Raw genomic sequence first — 25,203 nt, 5'->3', positions numbered from 1 at the left:
CAGCATGGGTGGGTGCCAGGAAGCCACCGACGGTACATAAATATATCCCATTGCATTGCCCATAACAGCTGATGTAATGTCATGTTAAATGCAGGTGGGCTTCGGCCCACACTGCATGCCCCAGTCAGACTGGGGTTCTTTAGAAGTAGACACATGCAGTTACAACTCCCTGTGGACCCACAGCATGGGTGGCTCCCTGGAACCCACCGGCGGTACATAAATATATCCCATTGCAGTGCCCAGCACAGCTGATGTAATGTCATGTTAAATGCAGGTGGGCTTCGGCCCACACTGCATGCCCCAGTCAGACTGGGGTTCTTTAGAAGTAGACACATGCAGTTACAACTCCCTGTGGACCCACAGCATGGGTGGCTCCCTGGAACCCACCGGCGGTACATAAATATATCCCATTGCATTGCCCATCACAGCTGAGGTAATGTCATGTTAAATGCAGGTAGGCTTCGGCCCACACTGCATGCCCCAGTCAGACTGGGGTTCTTTAGAAGTGGACACATGCAGTTACAACTCCGTGTGGACCGACAGCATGGGTGGGTGCCAGAAAGCCACCGGCGGTACATAAATATATCCCATTGCATTGCCCATCACAGCTGAGGTAATGTCATGTTAAATGCAGGTGGGCTTCGGCCCACACTGCATACCCCAGTCAGACTGGGGTTCTTTAGAAGTGGACACATGCAGTTACAACTCCCTGTGGACCGACAGCATGGGTGGGTCCCAGGAAGCCACCGGCGGTACATAAATATATCCCATTGCAGTGCCCTGCACAGCTGATGTAACGTCAGCTTTAATGTAGGTGGGCAAAAAATTAATTGGATTACACTGTAGGCGAGGGCCCAAAAAAATTGGTGTACCAACAGTACTAATGTACCTCAGAAAAATTGCCCATGCCCAACCAAGAGGGCAGGTGAAACCCATTAATCGCTTTGGTTAATGTGGCTTAATTTGTAACTAGGCCTGGAGGCAGCCCAGTTAAAATAAAAATTGGTTCAGGCGCAAGTTTCAATGCTTTAATGAGCATTGAAACGTATAAAAATTGTTTACAAAAATTATATGACTGAGCCTTGTGGGCCTAAGAAAAATTGCTCGTTCGGCGTGATTACGTGAGGTTTCAGGAGGAGGAGCAGGAGGAGGAGGATGAATAGAATACACAGATTGATGAGGCTAAAAGGTCCCCGTTTTTGATGGTGATAGAGAATGATGCTTCCATCCGCGGGTGCAGCCTACGTATTGTTTAGGTATCGCTGCTGTCCGCTGGTGGAGAAAAGTCTGGCGAAATCCAGGCTTTGTTCATCTTGATGAGTGTAAGCCTGTCGGCACTGTCGGTTGACAGGCGGGTACGCTTATCCGTGATGATTCCCCCAGCCGCACTAAACACCCTCTCTGACAAGATGCTAGCCGCAGGACAAGCAAGCACCTCAAGGGCATACAGCGCGAGTTCAGGCCACGTGTCCAGCTTCGACACCCAGTAGTTGTAGGGGGCAGAGGCGTCACGAAGGACGGTCGCGTGATCGGCTACGTACTCCCTCACCATCCTTTTACAGTGCTCCCGCCGACTCAGCCTTGACTGGGGAGCGGTGACACAGTGTTGCTGGGGAGCCATAAAGCTGTCAAAGGCCTTAGAGATTGTTCCCCTGCCTGTGCTGTACATGCTGCCTGATCTCCGCGCCTCCCCTGCTACTTGGCCCTCGGAACTGCGCCTTCGGCCACTAGCTCTATCGGATGGGAATTTTACCATCAGTTTGTCTGCCAGGGTCCTGTGGTATAGCATCACTCTCGAACCCCTTTCCTCTTCGGGTATGAGAGTGGAAAGGTTCTCCTTATACCGTGGGTCGAGCAGTGTGTACACCCAGTAATCCGTAGTGGCCAGAATGCGTGTAACGCGAGGGTCACGAGAAAGGCATCCTAACATGAAGTCAGCCATGTGTGCCAGGGTACCTGTACGCAACACATTGCTGTCCTCACTAGGAAGATCACTTTCAGGATCCTCCTCCTCCTCCTCAGGCCATACACGCTGAAAGGATGACAGGCAAGCAGCATGGGTACCCTCAGCAGTGGGCCAAGCTGTCTCTTCCCCCTCCTCCTCATCCTCCTCATGCTCCTCCTCCTCCTCAACGCGCTGAGATATAGACAGGAGGGTGCTCTGACTATCCAGCGACATACTGTCTTCCCCCGCCTCCGTTTCCGAGCGCAAAGCGTCTGCCTTTATGCTTTGCAGGGAACTTCTCAAGAGGCATAGCAGAGGAATGGTGACGCTAATGATTGCAGCATCGCCGCTCACCATCTGGGTAGACTCCTCAAAGTTTCCAAGGACCTGGCAGATGTCTGCCAACCAGGCCCACTCTTCTGTAAAGAATTGAGGAGGCTGACTCCCACTGCGCCGCCCATGTTGGAGTTGGTATTCCACTATAGCTCTACGCTGCTCATAGAGCCTGGCCAACATGTGGAGCGTAGAGTTCCACCGTGTGGGCACGTCGCACAGCAGTCGGTGCACTGGCAGATTAAACCGATGTTGCAGGGTGCGCAGGGTGGCAGCGTCCGTGTGGGACTTGTGGAAATGTGCGCAGAGCCGGCGCACCTTTCCGAGCAGGTCTGACAAGCGTGGGTAACTTTTCAGAAAGCGCTGAACCACCAAATTAAAGACGTGGGCCAGGCATGGCACGTGCGTAAGGCTGCCGAGCTGCAGAGCCGCCACCAGGTTACGGCCGTTGTCACACACGACCATGCCCGGTTGGAGGCTCAGCGGCGCAAGCCAGCGGTCGGTCTGCTCTGTCAGACCCTGCAGCAGTTCGTGGGCCGTGTGCCTCTTCTCTCCTAAGCTGAGTAGTTTCAGCACGGCCTGCTGACGCTTGCCCACCGCTGTGCTGCCGTGCCGCGCGACACCGACTGCTGGCGATGTGCTGCTGCTGACACATCTTGATTGCGAGACAGAGGTTGCGTAGGAGGAGGAGGAGGAGGGTGGTATAGTGGAGGAAGCATACACCGCCGCAGATACCAGCACCGAGCTGGGGCCCGCAATTCTGGGGGTGGGTAGGACGTGAGCGGTCCCAGGCTCTGACTCTGTCCCAGCCTCCACTAAATTCACCCAATGTGCCGTCAGGGAGATATAGTGGCCCTGCCCGCCTGTGCTTGTCCACGTGTCCATTGTTAAGTGGACCTTGGCAGTAACCGCGTTGGTGAGGGCGCGTACAATGTTGCGGGAGACGTGGTCGTGCAGAGCTGGGACGGCACATCGGGAAAAGTAGTGGCGACTGGGAACTGAGTAGCGTGGGGCCGCCGCCGCCATCATACCTTTGAAAGCCTCTGTTTCCACAACCCTATACGGCAGCATCTCCAGGCTGATCAATTTGGCAATGTGCACGTTTAAAGCTTGAGCGTGCGGGTGCGTTGCGGCATACTTGTGCTTGCGCTCCAACGTTTGCGCTAGCGACGGCTGGACGGTGCGCTGAGAGACATTGGTGGATGGGGCCGAGGACAGTGGAGGTGAGGGTGTGGGTGCAGGCCAGGAGACGGTAGTGCCTGTGTCCTGAGAGGGGGGTTGGATCTCAGTGGCAGGTTGGGGCACAGGGGGAGAGGCAGCGGTGCAAACCGGAGGCGGTGAACGGCCTTCGTCCCACCTTGTGGGGTGCTTGGCCATCATATGTCTGCGCATGCTGGTGGTGGTGAGGCTGGTGGTGGTGGCTCCCCGGCTGATCTTGGCGTGACAAAGGTTGCACACCACTGTTCGTCGGTCGTCTGCACTCTCAGTGAAAAACTGCCAGACCTTTGAGCACCTTGGCCTCTGCAGGGTGGCATGGCGCGAGGGGGCGCTTTGGGAAACAGTTGGTGGATTATTTGTTCTGGCCATGCCTCTACCCCTGGCCACCGCACTGCCTCTTCCAACCTGCCCTGCTGCTGCACTTGCCTCCCCCTCTGAAGACCTGTCCTCAGTAGGCGTAGCAAACCACGTGGGGTCAGTCACCTCATCGTCCTGCTGCTCTTCCTCCGAATCCTCTGTGCGCTCCTACCTCGGACTTACTCCAATTACTACTACCTGAGTGATAGACAACTGTGTCTCATCGTCATCATCCTCCTCACCCACTGAAAGCTCTTGAGACAGTTGCCAGAAGTCCCCAGCCTCATCCCCCGGACCCCGGGAACTTTCCAAAGGTTGGGCATCGGTCATGACAAACTCCTCCAGTGGGAGAGGATTCTGAACCATTGCTGCCCATTCTGGGCAGGGGCCCGAGAACAGTTCCTGGGAGTCTGCCTGCTCCTCAGAATGTGTCATTGTAATGGAGTGAGGAGGCTGGGAGGAAGGAGGAGCAGTAGCCAGAGGATTCAGAGTTGCAGCAGTGGACGGCGCAGAACTCTGGGTGGTCGATAGATTGCTGGATGCACTTTCTGCCATCCACGACAGGACCTGCTCACACTGCTCATTTTCTAATAAAGGTCTACTGCGTGGACCCATTAATTGTGAGATGAATGTGGGGACGCCAGAAACGTGCCTCTCTCCTAATCCCGCAGCAGTCGGCTGCGATACACCTGGATCAGGAGTTCGGTCTGTGCCCACACCCTGACTTGGGGCTCCGCGTCCTCGCCTGCGTCCATGTCCACGTCCTCTAGGCCTACCCCTACCGCTCAGCATGGTGTATTACCAGTAGTGCAGAAACAGAACGCTGTAATTAAATGTGCCGCTTATTGGCCTGTGGTTGGAGGCTGACTTCGCTTACGGAACGCACAGCAGAGCCAGGAAAGAATTTTGCGCAAGCCTGCTGTAACACTTAGCTGTCTGCGTATTAATTAGGACTACTACCCCCAGTAGAAACGCAGTACACTCAGGACAGTCACAGGCAGCCCAAATAGAATGTTTTTTCCCAAATTTTTTTGGAAAAGCCTACTGCCTATATAGACAGTATACGTTTTTCACCTTTTTCACTGTCCCTGCCTCAGCACTACTGGCCCTATACTATGTAAAATTACTGCAGACTGTTTCCCTCTGGACAGGATGACAGCGGTGATGTAACGGGCAACGCAGAGCCAGGAAAGAATTTTGCGCAAGCCTGGTGTAAAACTTAGCTGGCTGCGTATTAATTAGGACTACTACCCCCAGCAGAGACGCAGTACACTCAGGACGGTCACAGGCAGCCCAAATAGAATGTTTTTTCCCAAATTTTTTTGGAAAAGCCCACTGCCTATATAGACAGTATATCTCTTTCACTGTCCCTGCCTCACCACTACTGGCCCTGGACTATGTAAAATTACTGCAGACTGTTTCCCTCTGGACAGGATGACAGCGGTAATGTAACGGGCAACGCAGAGCCAGGAAAGAATTTTGTGCAAGCCTGCTGTAACACTTAGCTGGCTGCGTATTAATTAGAACTACTACCCCCAGCAGAGACGCAGTACACTCAGGACGGTCACAGGCAGCCCAAATAGAATGTTTTTTCCCAAATTTTTTTGGAAAAGCCCACTGCCTATATAGACAGTATACGTCTTTCACCTTTTTCACTGTCCCTTCCTCAGCACTACTGGCCCTATACTTTGTAAAATTACTGCAGACTGTTTCCCTCTGGACAGGATGACAGCGGTGATGTAACGGCCAACGCAGAGCCAGGAAAGAATTTTGCGCAAGCCTGGTGTAACACTTAGCTGGCTGCGTATTAATTAGGACTACTACCCCCAGCAGAGACGCAGTACAATCAGGACGGTCACAGGCAGCCCAAATAGAATGTTTTTTCCAAAATTTTTTTGGAAAAGCCCACTGCCTATATAGACAGTATATGTCTTTCACCTTTTTCACTGTCCCTGCCTCAGCACTACTGGCCCTATACTATGTAAAATTACTGTAGACTAAGGACGTAATGCTCTGCACAGCCGATATATAAAAAAAAAAAAAAGTGCAACACTGCAAAAAGCAGCCTCAACAGTACTGCACACGGTCAGATGTGGCCCTAAGAAGGCCCGTTGGGGTTCTTGAAGCCTAAAATAACTCCTAACACTCTCCCTATAGCAACTCCAGCAAGACAGCACTTTCCCTGAACTATGTCAGAATAAATCTGTGGCGAGCCGCGGGAGGGGCCGATTTATATACTCGGGTGACACCTGATCTCGCCAGCCACTCACTGCAGGGGGGTGGTATAGGGCTTGAACGTCGCAGGGGGAAGTTGTAATACCTTCCCTGTCTTTCTATTGGCCAGAAAAGCGCGCTAACATCTCAGAGATGAAAGTGAAAGTAACTCGAACATCGCGTGGTGCTCGCCTCTAGTAACGAGCATCTCGAACACGCTAATACTCGAACGAGTATCAAGCTCGGACGAGTACGTTCGCTCATCTCTAGATATGACCAATAGAGCAGTACAAGGCTGAGGCAAATAACCTAGGGTTGGTCAATGCTATAAAAATTGGATTGTAACTCTACTAAGCATCACAAAGCAATATTCGATACGATGTTGATGCAGGTCTTTACATCAAACCTTCAAATGAAGGTTTGAAGGTTTAACTATAGGATTTCCAGCCTACCTTCACATGTGACTATGCATATGTACTGTATTTAAAAGTTTGGATCATGTTGTGATTTCATACATCCTAATTTGCCTCTTGTTATGTAGCATCTTTATATACATGATTTAGCCACACACATGGCTTGAGCATTGCCCAATTATACTTTAGTCAAGGAATCTGGAGGCAGAATTGGTTGAACTTTTATTGTGGCTGATGGAGTTTGTCCTTGTCCAGTGCTGAGAAAGAAAAACTATTTGCAACTGAGAAGAACAGCTTTGGGGGCTTCTTGAACTCCTTGCTCTGCAAATTTATATGTAGGATTCTTGTAAAGAATTAGTCCAGGTCACCATGGGTAACACAGTTGCACAAGCAGTAACATGGGTGCGCTATATCCTTTACATCCTCTTCACCTTGCAGGGGTGTTATACTACTTTGTGTGCATTTTGTTAAACTTAGACTCCAATGAACCGAATATTTGCTTGACCCATGTTATCAGCAGGCACATTATAGTGTTTTTGGATATTGAATGGGTTTGTCCAGGGCTAGAAAAAAGCATTATATTTCCTGAAACAGCACCTCATCTGTCTCAGGACTGTGTCTGGTATTGCAGTTCTTCTCCATTCATTTGAATAGGAATGAGCCACTACTAAACACTGCCCATGAACAGTTGTAGTTTCCTTCCTGGAGAAGCAGCAGACTCTTTTTTTTGTTCCTAGTCCTACACAAACCTCTTTAAAATTGAAGTGATGGAATCGGGTAGGAACAGTACAAATATCTTTTGCAAAGATACATAATTTTTCCATTATTGAATACCTCCTTGTTTCACCATCCAAACAGTATTCTTTCTGTTGCTAAAAAAATGTCTAGATAGACTATGATTCCTAAAGCTTTTTTGGATGTTCTGGCGGTGGTTCCCGATTAAAAAGCAGGATCGGGAACCACCGCCAGAACATCCAAAAAAACTTTAGGAATCATAGTCTATCTAGACATTTTTTTGATATCCATAACAGAGATGCGTCTAAAATGACAGTGATACCATTGGAAAGTATGGATTCCAGATCCATCTCATCCCTAAGAAAGAAGGAAATGTTCTGGATTTATAGGTTGAATACGCTCGTCCCTGCAGGGCTAAACGAAATGCTGGAAAAGATATAACTTGATTATTTTGGCATTGGTTATTAAATAAATTATGATATTTATTTTATTATAAAGTTTGAATGAATTGTCGGATCATAATGTACATAATTTAAAAAAAAAGTATAAAAAAAAATTATTTTAATTGATTTATTAGATTAATAGATTAAGTATTTATTAGAATCATATGTAATATTATATATTTCTTATCTATATAATGTATTCTAACCAGATCGTGGTAATATATAAACTATATAATGATATGAAGACATAAATTGCTATGTCGGGTAGTATCCCGCTAGCAAATAGATCGTGAAAGGCAATTACTGTCGAAACTGTTGACAAGTAAAGATAAAGTTTCTTTAAAAAAAAAAATTGACATGCATGTAGCGAGTCAAAGAGTGAGGTAACCACATTAACCTGACCCTCCCAGGTAGCGGAATCTCCGCCCAATTCATTCAGAGAACGGCGTGCACCGTCTATTGCACATGGACTGGTAAGCCATTCTTTTTAAAAAACATGTATAAATAGTCTGTATTAACTTGTGTCACTTGAGCTTAAAAAAGGCGACAGAATAGTCGCAGAAACGCGTAGCTCAGTATATTGTGTATTAAAATAAATTGATTATATATTTAATCAATTTAGTTATTGTTTCTGTGTTCCCGTGAGCGCAAGCATTGTTTTTCCTTTTTATTTTGTCTTTGATTGTATAACGAGCCCCCATAATTTTGGTGGGTACTCGTATATTTGCTCTCCACGGATAAGGGACTCAGCTCTATATTTCTACACGCGATCCAGGATCATGGTGCCGGTGAGACTTGGGCATTAGTCTAGCCTCACCTGAGCACCCGGTGAGTGTTTCTTTTCATTTCACCACAACTGATTGCTGCTAATTTTTATTCTTGGCGCTCTCCTCTCACTTAATTCTCTATTTGTACACATTTATATTTTTATAAATTGTAGAGCTACTGGGGTCATCTATTATACCGTAGTACCTGCTCATGTGGCTGATGCATATTGCTATCGCTAAACCATGAGTTAAAAATCAGAATTCCACATTATACAAGAGGCGTCACATCATGACTGACTATTATGATCTGGATACAATTAACAGACTAAAACCAATTTCCAAAAACCTGCAAGATACACATATGGGAAGAGAGTAGGAAGTAATGGTACTAGGGATTCATAAGATCTCTTTGGATTTCCAAAGCTGCAGCAGATTGAATGTGGGTAGTTTGTAAAACACACAGAAATTCACTTTTTTTTATGAAATAGTATCTTTTACATTTTTTTTTGTAATATAATTTCTAGGCAGCATCAATCATAGTTATGGTTTCTGGAGAGGTAACTAGTATGTTAATATGCTTTGAGAAATACTATGACTAAGGGTCCAGCAGATACCTGAAACGTGTAAGCTATCTTCCTTTGTTGTATTGATCTTATGAAGCTGTATAATAAAGCTTGAATAGAAGTTTTGATTTCAAAAGTATGCTGGTCCTTTTATTTTTCCTGAAATGCTGAGGGTTTATGTTGAACACATCCAGGCATCTTAGCAGGGAACAGGTGAGCTGGTTCATGTTTTGAGCTATTGGTGTTACGCAGTGCTGGTAGGGACAAGAGTAGCTATTGTTGGATGTTTCAGTGTACTGCTATTTATTTGATGTACTGTATTTGTATGTTTTACCCATTAGACCTTCCTCATCTTTTTTTTTTCCAATATCGATGTTCATCTTGCCTCCACTTTTCAGTTTAACATCATGTACCCCATTTATTAACTCTTTCCAATCCAATTTTGGATTCAGGGTTTCCTAAAAGACTTTCTCTTTTTGCTGTTATACAACGGTGCCATCTGCTGGCTAACGCCAGTGTGTGCACGCTAGAGAGGCTCCGACAGCGGAGTGGCTGGCAATAGATGGTAAGAATACCCTGTCGGATGTCTTCCGACATTGGAGCTGTACAAGCTTCAATCAGAATGTTAGAAGACGTCAGATAGTGGATTGGAAAGGGTTATGCATTTACATATATCACAGCAACTATTGTAGTTTTAGCATTCATACGTGCAATTTATATATGTGCAATTTTTAGCATTATTTTTATTTTCACTTTATCACTTTAGTTTTGCAATCAGACAATAACCCACAAAATAAGACTTATTCTCCTTCAATTAACCAGTTTGGGATCCCTGTCCATTTGGATTTTCAAGAAAATTGAATAAGAGACAATTTTTGTACTTGATGAAGGTCCTAGGAGTTGGACCCTCATGAGTCCCATCTTTATGGCAGGTCTAATTGACTTTGTGGGAAAACTCATTTTAAGGACTTAAAGGGGTTGTCCCGCGGCAGCAAGTGGGTCTATACACTTCTGTATGGCCATATTAATGCACTTTGTAATGTACATTGTGCATTAATTATGAGCCATACAGAAGTTATCAAAAGTTATTCACTTACCTGTTCCGTTGCTGGCGTCCTCGTCTCCATGGTTGCCGTCTAATTTTCGCCGTCTAATGGCCAAATTAGACGCGCTTGCGCAGTCCGGGTCTTCTGCTTTTCTCAATGGGTCTCCGTGTAGCTCCGCCCCTTCACGTGCCGATTCCAGCCAATCAGGAGGCTGGAATCGGCAATGGACCGCACAGAAGCCCTGCGGTCCACCGAGGAAGAAGATCCCGGCGGCCATCTTCAACCGGTAAGTAAGAAGTCACCAGAGCGCGGGGATTCAGGTAAGCGCTGTCCGGTGTTCTTTTTTAACCCCTGCATCGGGGTTGTCTCGCGCCGAACGGGGGGGGGGGGGGGGGGTTGAAAGAAAAAAAAACCCGCTTCGGCGCGGGACAACCCCTTTAATATAAACATGACAATAAAATCCACGTGTATTGTCTGGATGGTTCAGTTGCTAACAATGTTACTTTGCAAATCACACTACAGTAGGTATAAGTGAAAATGTTCCTTGGAAGCTTTATCTCTGAGATTATTGATATTGCAAACAAATCACAATACCATGGAGATTTACGTGAAGTCTTAGCATTGCTTTGAAATAAGCAGCTCAGTTGATTTTGAGGTGACCACAACTGCTACTTGCTGCCATGTATTTGCAAATAACAAGCCAGATTGTACATGACAAGTAGGAGCAATATCAACAGAGAGATATATTGTTAGATCACTATTAATGAAGTACATAGCCTTACAGCTTTCAAAAAATAAAAAAGCACTGTGTAACAAATGAGTCACGAATGACTTTCAGCCAAAACAGTACAGGTTGGGCCCAAGAGAAAAAATAAGGTGATCTTGTATAAGATTAACACATTTTCAAATGTTTTCATTCATTATAAAATACTGGCAGAAAACACTGGACCAGTGCCCATGTCCTTGTTGTATGTGCTGTAGGTTACATCTCATTATGCTGGCTCGTTGCCTAGGGAAATTATCACTGGGATCCTCTGAAAGAGGAAATGTGTCCAGCCGAAGAACATAACATAAAAAGTCATATAAAAAGTCAAACTATTAACATGTTTTAAACTGTTTTGTTAAATTATAGCCTTTATTACAATGCAATGCATTTTACTGGCTGTAAACATTTAATAGATTTGTTGGGATAACACATGAGATGGTTTGGGACAGTTTAAACTTTTATAACAATTTATAGGGTAGGAGCTCTAAAGTTCATTACATTCATAAACCTTTTAATGTACAAATCTGTACTTTAGGAATTACAGTAACTACTACATTGAGAAATCCAATGGTATGTTTTCTTCACCTCCTTTTTCTAGCCTGTAAATACTATCATATATGTTTCTACAGCAAAAATCTGATTTGATGCCAAATCTGTGGGTATAAATAAACAATGTTTATTAAACATGTTTACATAAAAAAAATAATGGTATACATAGTGTGATATCATCATCAAAATGCTTTATATTATCTTTAAATGTCTAGGTCAAAATAAAATCTCCACCCATGCTGGTTTGATAGGTTAAAGTTCTGTAATGTCGAACCTAGAGCTAGAGGAGATAGTAGAGGCTATCCGATTCTTCCCAAACAGAAAATCTCTGGGCAGACTCCTTATAGAGTGGTACAAAGAAACACAGAATTCATAGCCCTGAAACTCCTTGAGTTATATAATAATATCCTTTGGGAGGAAATCTTGCCAGCCACCATGCATGAAGGACTGATAGTTTTAATCCCAAAACCCTGGTAAGACTCAGGGGACTGTGGCTCATACTGACCCATCTTTCTTCTCAACAGTGATATTAAAATCCTAGCAAAAATACTGTCAACATGCATTAACAGGGCCCTTAGCCACATTATACACTCTGATCAATTGGGATTCATGCTGGGCAAGAGCGCGACCATGAACATTAGACGACTTTTCACTAACCTTGCACTATCACACTCCAACCAGGGGAAGCATACTCTGGTCTTCAATGACCAAGCTAAGGCCATTAATTCAGTGGAATGGAGATATCTGTGGGAGGTGACAAACCGGTTCAGATTTGGGGTGAGTGTTATTAAATGGGTGCAAACATTGTACTATCTTCTGGTGGCTCGGATAGGCACAAACACATATATATCTAAGCAGTTCTCCCTGGCTAGAGGAATGCATCAGGGCTGCCCTCTGTCCCCAGCACTCTTTGCGATTGCAATCGAACCACTAGTAATCCAAATTAGAGCATCAACTAAGGTCGCGAGTTTCAGGCTGAAAGCATATGAGAAATGGATGGTGCAATATACAGACAAAACTCTCTTACTCTTGCAAGACCCAGAATCCTCCTTAGCTGCAGTGATCTCTATTTTTGACACATTTGGGATATACTCTGGGGTGAAGGTTAATTGAGATAAAACTGGGCTGCTAGCGTTCAATGCCCCTGCAATGTCTTTGGCTGTCCTTGCCCCCTTGAGGTGGACAGACAGGATTACCTACCTCGGGATAGTGGTGAGAGGGTCTATTGACCATTTCTATGCCGACAACCTTGCCCCACTGTTGGGGTGGGCAAAAATTAGGGCAACCTGATGGGCTTTGCTTCCATTGATGCTAGTAGGTCATATAAACCTGATCAAAATGAAGCTATTAGCACATTTTTATATATAGTCCAGATTACACCTATTTTGATCCCTAAAAAGTTCTTTACAGCTCTCCAGATACTCCTCTGTATACTGTGTTGAGGATCTAATTAAACTAGAAACTCTGTTTGCCCATGGAGGGAGGGGGACTGGGCCTCCCCCACTTTCACTACTACTACCTGGCTAGTCAGCTTGTATGTGCAGGGTGGTGGCTGTCTTCTACTGACTATAACCCAGTGGTGGGGCTCAAGTACAGAATAGTAAATCCTGACCAACGTTTGAGAGGACTGTTCCTGAGAGGCCCAACTTCACACATAACTACCCTGACTATGCCTATGTGGGTGACCCTGTGGAGAAACCCTAAATTCTCGCACTTGGAGGAAATGCCAGACATTATCTTCTGGAGACGCCGTGTGATAACTAATCTCTCGGATGTGGTTAAGAATGGTATTCTTAGTACCTTATCACAACTACAGATACCATCAGGCCTTCCTAATAACTCCCTCTTTAGATACTTGCATCTCCGTCATGCCCTCGGATCTCAGTTTGGAGGCACGAACATACCCCATGTATTAACCTGACTAGAAGAGCTGCACATATGGCCAGCACTCTGAAGCCACTCTCTTGTTTCTATAGACAATTTACATGGGGTCTTCCTTCACTGAGAGATGGGACTCTTGAAAAGTGGGGCTGCCATGTTTTGCAGATCTATTGTAGAGATGTTTTCAATTCTTTGGAGACGCACCAGGGGACCCGTGCATCCTACATCCTAAAATTTGTCTCTTTGGCCTTGCGGAAGACATTGCGGAAGACATTCTGGTTGACACAGTAACACGTACTCTATACAACCTACTGTTCTTTTATGCTAAAAAAGTGATATTGCTCAACTGGAAACACCCATGAAACCCTACTAGGGCTGCTTGGCAGCATGAAGTAAATGGGGTCATTCCTCTATATAAACTGACATGTATGGCCCGAGGTTGCCCCGCCAAATTTGTTAAAATATGGAACCAATGGGTTGACTGCCCTAATACGGCATCAGATGTATCTGGCTAACTTCGCAGCCAGGGGGAAGTTTGGAGGTCTCTCTTTTCTAACTCCTCACTGTATGCGAGGATGCCGAATGCTTATTGTGATGACAGTCGTGGGTAAAACTTTTGTTTTTAAGTTTCGTTACTACAATTTCCCAGGCTGAGAATCTTGGGTTCTATTCTTTGGGGGGGGAGTGGTGAGAATAGATAAAGGGGATTTTGTTACTTTAAGTATGGAAAGAATTCAAAAGTTCTGATGACTGTAATTTACAAAATACTGCTGATGTCTCTGCCTTTGCCCATTTGTATTATATTGTATAAGAATACTCAACAAATGTTTCTTTTAAAAAATAAAAAAGTTTTGTAATCTCATTGTGATTGCAATAAGAAAACTGAAAATGTATTTTGGTTAAATCTGTAACCTCCAAGAAGGATTAGTATACGGATATAAGCTATACATATATCAGTGAAAGTGTTCAATTATTTATGTCTTCGGTCTTCTCTAGTATTGAATATTGTGAAGATATCTTGTCTACAATAATATATTTGAGAAACTTAAAAATAGGAAGGCATCTATGGCACTATTATTATGGCAATAAGTTACTTGCAGGCTCATATACCACAGTTTGGAATGGATAAATGCACCACCTTTGTTTATGTACTTGCTAGAGATGAGCAAACGTGTTCTTCCGAGCTTGATATTCGTGCGAATATTAGGGTGTTCGGGATGTTCGTTATTCGTAACGAACACCATGCGGTGTTCTGGTTATTTTCACTTCCTTCCCTGAGACGTTAGCGCGCTTTTCTGGCCAATTGAAAGACAGGGAAGGCATTACAACTTCCCCCTGTGACGTTCAAGCCCTATACCACCCCCCTGCTGTGAGTGGCTGGGAAGATCAGGTGTCACCCGAACATAAAAGTCGGCCCCTCCCGCGGTTCGCCTCAGATGCGGTGTGAGTTAGATGAGGGACAGTGCTGTTTGTACCGGAGCTGCTGTAGGGAAAGAATTGGTAGTTAGTGTAGGCTTCAAGACCCCCCAAAGGGCCACTGATAGCTGTGTGTTGGCTGCTGTTAGCAGTGGCAAATTTTTTTTCCTCAAAATCGCCTCTGCAGACCGTTGCACCTGGCATTAGGGACAGAAGTGCTGCATAGGCAGGGAGAGTGTTAGGAGTGAGTGTAGCCTTCAAGAACCTCAACGGTCCTTTCTAGGGCCATATTTATCCGTGTGCAGTACTGTCCAGGCTGCTGTTAGCTGTGCTGCATTTTTTTTTGCTTCTCAAAATCGCCTCTGCAGACCATTGCACCCTCCATTGATACTGCAGGGAAAGAATTGTATAGGCAGGGCGACAACACAGTTGTTATTCATTGAATATATGCAGTGCTGCCTTTTGGTGCCAAAAAACTGAAAACAAATCTATTTGTCCAGCCTCTGTCCGTCCTAAGGGCTGTGGACACGTGTGAGCTGCGTGAACAACATTGCTAAATCAGACGCACCCAGCTACGCTTTACTGCTGGCTTCGCCATTTGCTTTCCTTAATTGGGAAAAAAATACCTGCTCTCCAAGAGTTATAATAACTCTGCTACCCTCACGTTCTGTGACACATAAGCAGGGACACAGCACAGTTATTAAACTTCTCATGTTCATTGAATATACGCAGTGCTGCCTTTTGGTGGAAAAAAACTGAAAACAAATCTATTTGTCCAGCCTCTGTCCGTCCTAAGGGCGGTGGAGACGTGTGAGCTGCGTGAACAACATTGCTAAATCAGACGCACCCAGCTACGCTTTACTGCTGGCTTCGCCATTTGCTTTCCTTAATTGGGAAAAAAATACCTGCTCTCCAAGAGTTATAATAACTCTGCTACCCTCACGTTCTGTGACACATAAGCAGGGACACAGCACAGTTATTAAACTTCTCATGTTCATTGAATATACGCAGTGCTGCCTTTTGGTGGAAAAAAACTGAAAACAAATCTATTTGTCCAGCCTCTGTCCGTCCTAAGGGCGGTGGAGACGTGTGAGCTGCGTGAACAACATTGCTAAATCAGACGCACCCAGCTACGCTTTACTGCTGGCTTCGCCATTTGCTTTCCTTAATTGGGAAAAAAATACCTGCTCTCCAAGAGTTATAATAACTCTGCTACCCTCACGTTCTGTGACACATAAGCAGGGACACAGCACAGTTATTAAACTTCTCATGTTCATTGAATATACGCAGTGCTGCCTTTTGGTGGAAAAAAACTGAAAACAAATCTATTTGTCCAGCCTCTGTCCGTCCTAAGGGCGGTGGACACGTGTGAGCTGCGTGAACAACATTGCTAAATCAGACGCACCCAGCTACGCTTTACTGCTGGCTTCGCCATTTGCTTTCCTTAATTGGGAAAAAAATACCTGCTCTGCCAGAGTTAATAACTCTGCTACCCTCACGTTCTGTGACACATAAGCAGGGACACAGCACAGTTATTAAACTTCTCATGTTCATTGAATATACGCAGTGCTGCCTTTTGGTGGAAAAAAACTGAAAACAAATCTATTTGTCCAGCCTCTGTCCGTCCTAAGGGCGGTGGACACGTGTGAGCTGCGTGAACAACATTGCTAAATCAGACGCACCCAGCTACGCTTTACTGCTGGCTTCGCCATTTGCTTTCCTTAATTGGGAAAAAAATACCTGCTCTGCCAGAGTTAATAACTCTGCTACCCTCACGTTCTGTGACACATTAGCAGGGACACAGCACAGTTATTAAACTTAGATAATTCATTCACTAGAGGCAGTGGGGCCTTTCGTTTTCCAAAAAGGGCAAAAATTATATTTGGCCTGCAGTCTTGCGCCAATTTATTTCCTGCCTGTGAAATCAAATCACTGGTAATACAGCATGCTGAGGGGTAGGGGTAGGCCTAGAGGATGTGGACGCGGCCGAGGACGCGGAGGGCCAAGTCAGGGTGTGGGCACAGCCCGAGCTCCTGATCCTGGTGTGTCGCAGCCGACTGCTGCGCGATTAGGAGAGAGGCACGTTTCTGGCGTCCCCACATTCATCGCCCAATTAATGGGTCCACGCGGGAGACGGTTATTAGAAAATGAGCAGTGTGAGCAGGTCCTGTCCTGGATGGCAGAAAGTGCTTCGAGCAACCTATCGTCTACCCGCAGTTCTGCGCTGTCCACTGCTGCCAATCCGAATCCTCTGTCTGCTGCTCCTCCTTCCTCCCAGCCTCCTCACTCCACTACAATAACACCTGCTCAGGAGCGGGAACACTCCCAGGAACTGTTCTCGGGCCCCTGCTTAGATTGGGCAGCAGCGGTTCCTCTCCCACCAGAGGAGTTTATCGTCACTGATGCCCAACCATTCGAAAGTTCCCGGGGTCCGGGGGAAGAGGCTGGGGACTTCCGCCAACTGTCTCAACAACTTTCTGTGGGTGAGGAGGACAATGACGATCAGACACAGTTGTCTTGCAGTGAGGTAGTAGTAAGGGCAGTAAGTCCGAGGGAGCAGCGCACAGAGGATTCGGAGGAAGAGCAGCAGGACGATGAGGTGACTGACCCCACCTGGTGTGCAACGCTTACTCAGGAGGACAGGTCTTCAGAGGGGGAGTCAAGGGCATCAGCAGGGCAGGTTGAAAGAGGCAGTGCGGTGGCCAGGGGTAGAGGCAGGGCCAGACCGAATAATCCACCAAGTGTTTCCCAAAGCGCCCCCTCGCGCCATGCCACCCTGCAGAGGCCGAGGTGCTCTAAGGTCTGGCAGTTTTTCACAGAGACGCCTGACGACCGACGAACAGTGGTGTGCAACCTTTGTCGCGCAAAGCTCAGCCGGGGAGCCAACACCAACAGCCTCACCACCACCACCATGCGCAGACATATGATGGCCAAGCACCCCACAAGGTGGGACGAAGGCCGTTCACCGCCTCCGGTTTGCACCCCTGCCTCTCCCCCTGTGCCCCAACCTGCCACTGAGATGCAACCCCCCTCTCAGGACACAGGCACTACCGCCTCATGGCCTGCACCCACACCCTCATCTCCGCTGTCCTCGGCCCCATCCAGCAGTGTAGTTCAGCGCACCGTTCAGCCGTCGCTTGCGCAAGTGTTCGAGCGCAAGCGCAAGTACGCCGCCACGCACCCGCACGCTCAAACGTTAACCGTCCGCATAGCAAAATTCATCAGCCTTGAGATGCTGCCGTATAGGGTTGTGGAAACTGAGTCCTTCAAAAGTATCATGGAGGCGGCGGCCCCGCGCTACTCAGTTCCCAGTCGCCACTACTTTTCCCGATGTGCCGTCCCAGCCCTGCACGACCACGTCTCCCGCAACATTGTGCGCGCCCTCACCAACGCGGTTACTGCCACGGTCCACTTAACTACGGACACGTGGACAAGCACAGGCGGGCAGGGCCACTACATCTCCCTGACGGCACATTGGGTGAATTTAGTGGAGGCTGGGACAGAGTCAGAGCCTGGGACCGCTCACGTCCTACCCACCCCCAGAATTGCGGGCCCCAGCTCGGTGCTGGTATCTGCGGAGGTGTATGCTTCCTCCACTAAAGCACCCTCCTCCTCCTCCTCCTCCTCTGTCTCGCAATCAAGATGTGTTAGCAGCAGCATGTCGCCAGCAGTCGGTGTCGCGCGGTGTGGCAGCACAGCGGTGGGCAAGCGTCAGCAGGCCGTGCTGAAACTACTCAGCTTAGGCGATAAGAGGCACACGGCCCACGAACTGCTGCAGGGTCTGACAGAGCAGACCGACCGCTGGCTTGCGCCGCTGAGCCTCCAACCGGGCATGGTCGTGTGTGACAACGGCCGTAACCTGGTGGCGGCTCTGCAGCTCGGCAGCCTCACGCACGTGCCATGCCTGGCCCACGTCTTTAATTTGGTGGTTCAGCGCTTTCTGAAAAGCTACCCACGCTTGTCAGACCTGCTCGTAAAGGCGCGCCGGCTCTGCGCACATTTCCGCAAGTCCCACACGGACGCTGCCACCCTGCGCACCCTGCAACATCACTTTAAGCTGCCAGTGCACCGACTGCTGTGCGACGTGCCCACACGGTGGAACTCTACGCTCCACATGTTGGCCAGGCTCTATGAACAACGTAGAGCTATAGTCGAATACCAACTCCAACATGGGCGGCGCAGTGGGAGTCAGCCTCCTCAATTCCTTTCAGAAGAGTGGGCCTGGTTGGCAGACATCTGCCATGTCCTTGGTAATTTTGAGGAGTCTACCCAGGTGGTGAGCGGCGATGCTACAATCATTAGCGTCACCATTCCTCTGCTATGCATCTTGAGAAGTTCCCTGCAAACCATAAAGGCAGCTGCTTTGCGCTCGGAAACGGGGGCGGGGGAAGACAGTATGCCGCTGGATAGTCAGGGCACCCTCCTGTCTATTTCTCAGCGCGTACAGGAGGAGGAGGAGGAGCATGAGGAGGATGAGGAGGAGGGGGAAGAGACAGCTTGGCCCGCTGCTGACGGTACACCGGCTGATTGCCTGTCATCCTTTCAGCGTGTATGGCCTGAGGAGGAGGAGGAGGAGGATCCTGATAGTGATCTTCCTAGTGAAGACAGCCATGTGTTGCGTACAGGTACCCTGGCACACATGGCTGACTTCATGTTAGGATGCCTTTCTCGTGACCCTCGCGTTGCACGCATTCTGGCCACGACGGATTACTGGGTGTACACACTGCTCGATCCACGGTATAAGGAGAACCTGCCCACTCTGATTCCCGAAGAGGAAAGGGGTTCGAGAGTGTTGCTATACCACAGGACCCTTGCGGACAAGCTGATGGTAAAATTCCCAGCCGACAGCGCTAGTGGCAGAAGGCGCAGTACCGAGGGCAAGGTAGCAGGGGATGTGCGTAGATCGAGCAGCATGTACATCCCAGGCAGTGCAACAGTCTTTAAGGGCCTGGCCAGCTTTATGGCTCCCCACCAAGACTGTGTCACCGCTCCCCAGTCACGGCTGAGTCGGCGGGAGCACTGTAAAAGGATGGTGAGGGAGTACGTAGCGGATCGCACGACCATCCTTGGTGACGCCTCTGCCCCCTACAACTACTGGGTGTCGAAGCTGGACATGTGGCCTGAACTAGCGCTGTATGCCCTGGAGGTGCTTGCTTGTCCTGCGGCTAGCGTCTTGTCGGAGAGGGTGTTTAGTGCGGCTGGGGGAATCATCACAGATAAGCGTAGCCGCTTGTCAACCGACAGTGCCGACAGGCTAACACTCATCAAGATGAACAAAGGCTGGATTTCCCCAGACTTCTGTTCTCCACCAGCGGACAGCAGCGATACGTAAGCAATACGTAGGCTGCACCCGCGGATGGAAGCTACGTTCTCTCTCACCATCCAAAACGGGGACATTTCTGCTTCATCAATCTGTGTCTAATATTCCTCCTCCTCCTCCTCCTGCTCCTCCTCCTGAAACCTCACGTAATCACGCTGAACGGGCAATTTTTCTTAGGGCCACAAGGCTCACTCAAATAATTTTTCAGAACAATTTTTATAAGTTTCAATGCGCTTAAAAGCATTGGAACTTTAACTTGAACCAATTTTTCGTTACACTGGGCTGCCTCCAGGCCTAGTTACCACTTAAGCCACATTAACCAAAGCGATTAATGGGTTTCACCTGCCCTCTTGGCTGGCCATGGCCAATTTTTGGGATGTACATTAGTACTGTTGATACAGCAATTTTTGTGGGCCCTCGCCTACAGTGTAATCAAATTAATTTTTAGCCCACCTGCATTACAGCTGACGTTACCTCAGCTGTGTTGGGCAATGCAATGGGATATTTTTATGTACCGCCGGTGGGTTCCAGGGAGCCACCCATGCTGTAGGTGCACACTGAGTTTTTAATACATCTGTACACTTCTAAAGAACCCGTCTGACTGGGCCATGCAGTGTGGGCCGAAGCCCACCTGTATTACGCACGACATTACTACCTCAGCTGTGTTGGGCAATGCAATGGGATATTTCTATGTACCGCCGGTGGCTTCCTGGCACCCACCCAGGCAGTGGGTCCACAGGGAGTTTAACCTACATGTGTCCACTTGTAAAGAACCCCAGTCAGACTGGGGCATGCAGTGTGGGCCGAAGCCCACCTGCATTAAGCACGACATTACTACCTCAGCTGTGTTGGGCAATGCAATGGGATATTTCTATGTACCGCCGGTGGCTTCCTGGCACCCACCCAGGCAGTGGGTCCACAGGGAGTTTAACCTACATGTGTCCACTTGTAAAGAACCCCAGTCTGACTGGGGCATGCAGTGTGGGCCGAAACCCACCTGCATTAAGCACGACATTACTACCTCAGCTGTGTTGGGCAATGCAATGGGATATTTCTATGTACCGCCGGTGGGTTCCAGGGAGCCACCCATGCTGTAGGTGCACACTGAGTTTTTAATACATCTGTACACTTCTAAAGAACCCGTCTGACTGGGCCATGCAGTGTGGGCCGAAGCCCACCTGCATTAAGCACGACATTACTACCTCAGCTGTGTTGGGCAATGCAATGGGATATTTCTGTGTACCGCCGGTGGGTTCCAGGGAGCCACCCATGCTGTGGGTCGACAGGGACTTCACAATAGGGAGTTGTACCTGCCTGTGTCTATGAATTAAAAAGCCCGGTCTGACTGGGGCATGCAGACACCTTGACAGAATGAATAGTGTGTGGCACATAGGTTCCCCATTGCTATGCCCACGTGTGCAGCTCCTGATGGCGGTGGCACAGGATTCTATTTCTCATTGCTTCTGTACAGCATTGTGGGCTATCGCTCCGCCACTTTTAAAGAGGGTCGCTGCCTAGCCGTGCCAACCTCTGCAGTGTGTGCCTGCGGTCCCTCGCCATGGCAGACGCAATTCTAAATAGACATGAGCGTGGTGTGGCATGAGGGCAGCTGAAGGCTGCCCAGGGACACTTTGGTGTGCGCTGTGGGGGGGGATGGGGGGCGGTTGGGCAGCATGTAACCCAGGAGAAGTGGCAGTGGAGTGTCATCCAGGCAGTGATTGTGCTTTGTTGTAGCTAGTGTGGTGCTTAGCAAAGGTATGCCATGCTAATGAGGGCTTTTCAGAAGTAAAAGTTGTTGGGAGGGGGGGGGGGGGCCCACTCTTGCCGGTATTGTGGCTTAATAGTGGGACCTGTGAACTTGAGATGCAGCCCAACATGTAGCCCCTCGCCTGCCCTATCCGTTGCTGTGTCGTTCCCATCACTTTCTTGAATTGCCCAGATTTTCACACATGAAAACCTTAGCGAGCATCGGCGAAATACAAAAATGCTCTGGTCGCCCATTGACTTCAATGGGGTTCGTTGTTCGAAACGAACCCTCGAGCATCGCGGGACGTTCGTTCCGAATAACGAACACCCGAACATTTTGGTGTTCGCTCATCTCTAGTACTTGCACGCTGTAGATGGAGATCTAACATGTTACATAAAATATAGACTGAGCATAATATCTAAATTAACATGAACAAATGTAAACTGAAGAAATGATATATCAATAATAAAGCAACAAAATGTATCTTGCATGCTCTGTTAAACTAGGCCATGACTACAGTATTTCTCATGGGAAGATTCTTCGGTATGGGAATAATGTTTTGAACTTTCTAAGAAGTGTTAGATAGGCTGTTATGTTTGAGCCGAGCATCTAAGTACCATGCTGAGATCGGACGTAAAGCTGTGTGTCAATGCAGAAGGAATATATACCAATCAGTAACGCAGAGAACACAACAACCACTAACCAAACACAATAAGGGGGGAAAAAGGAACTCTAACTTTAAGATACTAAGACAAGAAGAAGCCTAAAAAGGGGCGATCGTCCCAATAAGGACGGCCCCATGTCCGGAACCTATACTGTCCCTAGATGGAAAAGAGGTATACCTATACATCAATGGAAAAAACTATAAATACAACGGTATAGAGAGCAGATATAACATTAGAATTTAAAAGAAGTGCACCAGCAACAAATGACTGAAACTAGTAACGTGTGGAAAAGACCAGATCTCTACCGTTATCTTCAGATAATAATCAGCCCCTACAAGTGGAGAAGCTGAAATATACACACTTCCTTTATAGTTGCTTGACAGCAGGGAAAACATAGAACACTGAGAAATTTCCAAGATACAACACCCAAGGTACTCTCTGTAGTGGCAGGAAAACCTGAGGCATATCTGACATATGACATCCAAGATACAATTATGAAAAAATAAAAAGTTATGACCACTGGAACACAAAAGGGGATACGATTTATTGGCTCTTAAGGCTGAAATTGGTTATGCAAAAATGCACTTAAGGCAATTCAGTTCTGTGTCAAATATGAGACAAATTTAAAAAACTACAATAAAAAGTCAATTTTTCAGAAGCAAACTCATCTGAAGCAAATTTACAAAGTGTGTTAGGCCTCATTCACACGGGCTACAAAATCTCGCTACGAAATCATCGCAACAAAACTCATGTATGTGAAGCCCATAGTTTCCAATGTGTTCTTTCACATGAGAGATGTTTCGTAGCCTGAAAGAACCCATTGGAAACCATGGGCTTCACATACATGATTTTGTAGCAAGATTTTGTAGCCCGTGTGAAAGAGGCCTTAAAATCAGATGTAAAACTGAATTACCCCCCAAAAAGTTTAGTTACTCTTAGGGCGCCTACCCACTTGCGTTGCCGATTTTCACGCGTGAAAAACACGGCGGTTTTGCGCATTTTTTTGCGCGTTTTTTCGTGGCGTTTTTTGAGCGTTTTTTGCAGCCCTCCATTGACAATCATGGGTGCATTAAGAGAAAAATAAGGAGACATATGCAACTGACAGTTCCTATGTGAAAAAACCCCACGAAATGGAAAAAAAAACCCAGATGGACAAGAACACATTCTATACTAATTGCTCTTGAGAAAAAACGCAAAACATTGCAGGAAAAAAAATCGCCAGTGGGTAGGCGCCCTTAGGGTGACTACTCACTACAGTTTTTTTTTCACTGCGAAATTCGCAGCGTTTTTTTTTTCTGCAGGGGTCTATGGAACTTGTAATGTTAAAATCGCGATTGCACAAAATTGCGATTTCGCGGTAAATTGCGATTTTGCGCGATCGCAATTTTAACATTACAAGTCCCATAGACCCCTGCAGAAAAAAACACTGCGAATTTCGCAGTGAAAAAAGCTGTAGTGGGTAGTTACCCTTAAAAGGGTTATTTTGATCTCAGCTTTTCAGAGCTAAGATGGGAAACCGCTAGCATGGCTACTAGCCACTCGGCTGGATCCAACGAGAAGAGCCAAGAGCTTAGCGGTACACTCTTTCGATTGCTCTCATTGAAGTGAAATGTGAGCTATGGAAACAATGTTGCATAGTGCACAACACTGTTCCAGAACTCTGTGAGTTTCCCTTGCTCACATTCATTTCAATGAGAGCTGCAAAAAGAGCTCATCGCTGTACGTTCTGCCCTTTTCTGACAGAAGGTCAGAAATGAACTTTTGGGTTGTCCCATCTCGCCCATGAAAAGCTGAGATAGGAATAACCCCTTTAAGGTCCAAGATAGCTGGGTCCTTAACAAATGTATTCCTTATTATAAAGTAGATTTTCTAGCAGCATAGTACCTCTTTGCATTATAATAAGTAGTACCCATATATGAATTTGCTCATATCACAGTTCTATATAGATACTTACAATAGCTTACCCATCAGTTAATACAAGAAGTGGAAACACAAGCTGTATATTTATATTAAGCATTAATATTCTCTTTATATAAACTCCCAATTTTCCATTAGTGTATACACATTTTGAACTTTAAAGAACATTTCCTCTGTATTTTTTAAGTCTAATTATTAAAGCTTACAGTTGGCCTATACTGGCAGGCTTGTCAGTTCACTTACAGCTGAAGATTGCATCAAAATGAGAGTTTCTTTGCCAAGCTGCTTGTCAAGCACTATAGAACAGACGGCACTCTTTGTCTCTAAGGCCCTTAAGACTGGAGCTGAGTGCAAATGTACCATAGTGCAGAAAGCTTGGAAAATGGAAGTAGGAGTTTTTGGAGACAGAAACCACATTGAGTAGGAGGAGATAAGGGAGCAATCATTAAAACTTTGCAACCTGCTGTCATGCCTCACTTATTTATTTCCTTTAAATATTGTACTTTATGCACGCACCAAAAAGTATAAAAATTGCTAGTCTGAAATTTAATTAGAATAAAGAATCAATTTAGTTATACAAGCTTATTTAAATACTCAAGGCATGACAACTGCGGAAAATATTGAATTATACAAAATATAGTTTGCATGTGAAATGTGGTTCAAGTTGTTATTATAAATTAAAATGCACCAAGCATTTTTCACTTTCACATTAAACAAAATGCACTTTGGTAAGTAAATCAACATATGTTTTATATTGAATTCTCTGTTACTTTGATGGATAAGATTAGTGCATACTAATGAGTAGTTAAATAGCAAAATAGATCTGGACTGAGACTTGCCAATTTTCTAGGTTGCAGTTTAAGGTATAATTGCTGTGATATGGTTATTAGCAGAGCATGCTGGTAGCA

Source organism: Eleutherodactylus coqui, chromosome 7, assembly GCF_035609145.1.
Source record: "Eleutherodactylus coqui strain aEleCoq1 chromosome 7, aEleCoq1.hap1, whole genome shotgun sequence".
NCBI lineage: Eukaryota > Metazoa > Chordata > Amphibia > Anura > Eleutherodactylidae > Eleutherodactylus > Eleutherodactylus coqui.
This window is presented reverse-complemented; position numbering follows the sequence as displayed.